Raw genomic sequence first — 5354 nt, 5'->3', positions numbered from 1 at the left:
GTCTTTCTTTATCTCAGGAAGGTCTGCAAAGCAGAATGATTAAGAGCATAACTTTGGAACCATCAAAAAGTAAGAGTTGGGGTGGGGGGCTGGAGTTGTGGCTCAGAAATAGAGCGCTCGCCTAACATGCGTGAAGCACTGGGTTTGATCCTCAGCACCACATGAATATAAAATAGAGATATTGTGTTCACCAATAACAAAAAAATAAATATTAAAAAAAAAGTAAGGGTTGGGCTGGGGATATAGCTCAGTTGGTAGAGTGCTTGCCTCGCACGCACAGGCCCTGGGTTCAATCCTCAGCACCGCAAAAAAAAAAAAAAAAAAGTAAGGGTAGGGCTGGGGGTATAACTCAGTGGTAAAGTGCTTGCCTGGATGTGTGAGGCCCTGAGTTTGATTCTTGGCACCACATATAAATAAAATAAAGGTCCACTGACAACTGAATTAAAAAAAAAAAAAGTAAGGATAAACCAGGCGCAGTGGCACATGCCTGTAATCTCAATGGCTCAGGAGGCTGAGACAGAAGGATCGCGAGTTCAAAGCCAGCCTCAGCAAAAGCAAGGAGCTAAGCAACTCAGCGAGACCCTGTGTCTAAATAAAATTCAAAAGAGGGCTGGGGATGTGGCTCAGTGGTCGAGTGCCCCTGAGTTCAATCTCTGGTACCAAAAAAAAAAAAAAAAAAAGTAAGGGTAAAAAAAAAAAAATCTCAGATGTGTAAGGTTTAGGACCTTCAATCCCATGCATACTCTCTTGAGCAGTACTTGAGAATGTGCCCCTTATCTATGAACCAAGAAACCATGTTATCCAGAAAAGAAGCCCCAAATCACCACTGGAATACAAGCCTGGAGAGGAACCAGGATGGTGTGGTTCAGGAAAGAAGCCCCAGGAAAAATGAAGGCTTAGTGGAAAGGATAATATCATGAAGACTTTGAAAATAATTGAGGATATTTCAGTGACTCACAGTGTAAGGAAGAGAAAAAAAGCAGTTTGAGGGAAATTAAACCCGGGAAATTAAAATGTAGTATAAGAAGAGAAATTTCATCATACTCTACTACTTGGCAACACAGTGAACATTTCTATGACCATGACAAAGTAAACATGGGTGATCAATTTAGTTGGAAATGGCGATTTAACTGTACTTGGGAGGTAAGAGGGTCAGTTATCATTTATCATAACAGGAAATCAATAGATAATATCTAAAATTGATAAATCAAGGAATAGACATGTATGCATATTATTCAGAGATATGGAAATATCCTCTGGAAGAAATGGTTCAAAGAGAGACAGCCTCAAGGGAGAGGAGGGGGTGGGGTATCTAGGGGACTGTTGTTTTTCATTATAATTCTCTCAATACTAATTGATTTTTTTATTCCTATGCATTAATTACCTTAACTTTTTTTTTTCCAGTAAAGAAGAAGAATTTTTTTTTTTATTGGAGTGAGCTAGACCTGGGATCCACCCTTTGTGATTTAAGTTGAGGCAAGTCATTTAACTTCATTAAGTCTCAGTTTCATCTCCAGGAAAATGTCAATCATATTAAAATGGTTGAGGGTCAAAAGAGACAATACACACAGCTTTTAGTGTACGGTCAGTATATAATCATCATGCAATAAATGCTAACTTCAGAATCAGGGGAAAGTGGGTTAAAAACCAAGGCAAAAGTAGCATTTGGGAAGTGACAGCACTTGGCTAGACACCCTGCCTTCTGCCTCCATGGTACATGATAACCACTGGATACAAACAAATGGACACCAGGTGAATGACAGCTGGATGGGTTGTGACCCACAGTCCAGACTTAGAGTCATGGTGACGATCACGGAAAGGATCAGGAGCCATGAGGGAAATTACAGTGGGCTGTCAGGAGGACACCTGGAGAGTTACAGTGGCTGGACAGTGCACTATCGCACACTCATCATTTTCTCTTCCTGTCTATACCTTGTGGGGGTTGTGTCAGAAGGAAAAGATTTAGAGGCTGTCAGGGTGAGGGTCAGAGGTCAGCTGGGGTCAGGAAGTCTATTTCATTGAGGTCACTCTCGTCTCCTTTCAATCTAATGAAGCCATTATTGGTGAAAGCAAGTGCCTGGAGTCTTGCTCTGTGAAGCAGGGCAGGCATGGGGAGCAGATGAAAGAAGGAAGGGGGCTCCCCTGGCTGGTCCTCCTGCTAATTCAAGAAGCCTAAGAGGTGAGAGGGGCACAGTCCTGCCTGATGTAGGAAGCCCTTGTCCCTGAAGTGGGATGAAGATGACAGGGTGGCACGAAAACAAGCTGGTTTTCAGTGTCACTGGAAATGAGCTCTCTCTCTCTCTCTCTCTCTCTCTCTCTCTCTCTCTCTCTCTCTCACACACACACACACACACACACACACACACACTCACACATTCACATTACATCAAAATTTCAGAACTGGAAGAAACCTTTTTCTAACAACTAGTCTAATTCTTATTTTACATATAAAGGGTAAAACCGGATGTATTTCGTGAGGAACAGGCAGGAAATATAGATGCCACACATTTTACTTAACTACGTGTTCATTGTCTGACTCTTCTAGAGTGTAAGCTCTACGAGGACAGGGATTATATCTGTTTTGTTCAGTGATATATCCCCAAGTGCTTCACACAGTGCCAACTGAGACCTAATATGGGCCCAATAAATATTTGTTAGGTGAGTGAATGAATGAAAAGATAAACAAACAGGAATGCTGCACTGCTGGCAGCATTCTTTATTATTTATTGTACTACCAACACTGAACTACAAATATTTCACTATATGGATGATGTATTATTAGCACACAAAGATAAAAACACATTGCTAGAATGTTATGCCACACTTACAAACTTATTAAAAAATTATAATCTAGAGATAGCAATAGATAAAGTACAATTAAATTTTCCAATTAATTATTTAGGAGTTCTATTATCCTCAACCATGGTCCGTCCACCAAAAATTCAAATACGAGTAGATCAACTCAAATCACTTAATGACTTTCAAAAGTTATTAGGAGACATAAATTGGATAAGGCCTTATTTAGGTATACCAACAGGAGAGTTGGGACCTTTATTTGATATCCTAAAAGGTCCATCAGATCCAAATTCACCCCGAATGTTAACGCCTGAAGCAAGAAAGGCATTAAAAATCATTGAAACATATATGGAAAATATGCATTTGGATAGAATTGATATAAGTTTGCCTTTATTATTTATTGTACTACCAACAAAAAATATTCCTACAGGAGTATTTTGGCAAGAAGGTCCATTATTATGGATACATTTATCTTATTCTCCTAACACTATTCTTACTAGGTATCCTGAGGCTGTAGGACAATTAATACTCAAAGGAATAAAAGCAGCAAAGGGAGTGTTTGGAATTTCTCCCAATAAAATTATTACTCCATATACTATGAATCAAATTGATGAGTTAGCTAATGAGTTAAATACTTGGGCAATAATCATGTGCAAATCTAATGTTTCATTTGATAACCACTTACCATCTAATCCTTTATTGTCTTTTTGGTCATTGCATCCTGTAATTTTTCCAAAAATGACAAGAAAAACACCTATCATGAATGCTCCAAATATATTCACTGATGGGTCAAATAATGGTACAGTAGCAGTAGTTACCCCTGATCAAACTTCTACATTTTTAGTACCCAAACAATCAGCTCAAAAGGTAGAGCTTAATGCAGTTTTACAAGCTTTTGTGATGTTTAAAGATTCTGTATTTAATTTATTTTCTGATAGTCAGTATGTAGTTAATGCTATAGTATCTCTTGAAGATGCTGGTAGGATTTCCCCTTCTTCTACTGTTTTCTCTTTGCTTTCCACTATACAAAGTCTAATCTGGGACAGAAAAGATCCATTCTTTATAGGACATATCAGGGCACATACAGGATTGCCTGGAGCCCTTAGTTTGGGCAATGATTTAGCAGATAAAACTACACATGACATACATATTTTCTCTACACTAGAAGAAGCTATAAATTTTCATAAAAAGTTCCATGTCAATGCTAATACTTTACAAAAGCACTTTAAAATAACTAAGGAACAAGCTAGACAAATAATAAAACAATGTCAAAATTGTGTGACCTTTTTACCACAAGTTAATCTTGGAGTCAATCCTAGAGGATTGATACCTAACCATATTTGGCAGATGGACGTCACACACTTGCCAGAATTTGGAAAATTAAAATATTTGCATGTTACAGTTGATACTTCTTCTGGATTTTTGATGGGCTCCCTTCATGCCGGAGAAAAAACTAAAGATGTTATAGCTCATTGCTTACAAAATTTTGCCACTGTGGGTGTTCCAAAACAGTTAAAAACAGATAATGCCCCTGGTTATACTTCTACCTCTTTTAAACAATTTTGCTCAACATTTGGCATTACTCATATAACAGGAATCCCATACAATCCACAGGGACAAGGCATAGTTGAAAGAGCTCATCAAACTATTAAAATGTACTTATTAAAGCAAAAAGAAGGAATTGGGAAGGGGTATATATTCCCCAAAGATAAACTTAAAATAACCCTTTTTACTCTAAACTTTTTAAATTTGGATTCATCAGGACTTAGTGCTGCGGAAAGGCATATGTGTCCAAAAAATGTACATAAGCCCAAGGTACTTTGGAAGGATATTCTAACAGGACAATGGAAAGGTCCTGACCCAGTAATTGTCTGGAGTCGAGGGTCTGTTTGTGTGTTTCCACAGGGAGAACAGCAGCCGATTTGGATTCCAGAGAGATTAACCAAGGTCCTGACCCAGTGATTGTCTGGAGTCGGGGGTCTGTTTATGTGTTTCCACAGGGAGAACAGCAGCCGATTTGGATTCCAGAAAGATTAACTAAAGCGATTTCTACAGACCAAAAAGAAGATGATTTGGCTCAAATCCATAACAACTGATATCCAAAACTCCAGTTTGGCTATTCTTACATCTGCAACAGAACCAGGATGCTTTTTTCAATATCTATTTTATTATTGCCCTTTGCCATATCATGAAGTTCTATTTTGTTTTTTGAGCTCATACAGACCTAGGTTAATGTTTTGCTGATCAGTTCTATTTTTTGACTATAGAGTTTTTAAACATTGCAATGGAGATTTCACCTGTAAAAAGTTATAAGGCCTTTACTATAATGTTATGTGTTGTATGTATTATATTATGTGTGCACACTTGTGTTTTGTGTTATATGTTTGAATGTACGTATGTCCATATATCATATATGATGAGCGCTCATGATAAAATGGATCCAAATATTTTTTTTTCACGTGATTTATATGGTTTAATTTTAAATTGGGTAAACAACTGTTGAGGATTGTTTTAATATGTAAACAAAAAAGAAGGTTAACAGATCTGTTTGTTTACTT

Source organism: Marmota monax, unplaced genomic scaffold, assembly GCF_021218885.2.
Source record: "Marmota monax isolate L192 unplaced genomic scaffold, Marmota_monax_Labrador192_F-V1.1 WCK01_AAM20220418_F8-fsc00008, whole genome shotgun sequence".
Taxonomy (NCBI): domain Eukaryota; kingdom Metazoa; phylum Chordata; class Mammalia; order Rodentia; family Sciuridae; genus Marmota; species Marmota monax.
Note: the sequence above shows the minus strand (reverse complement) of the source record.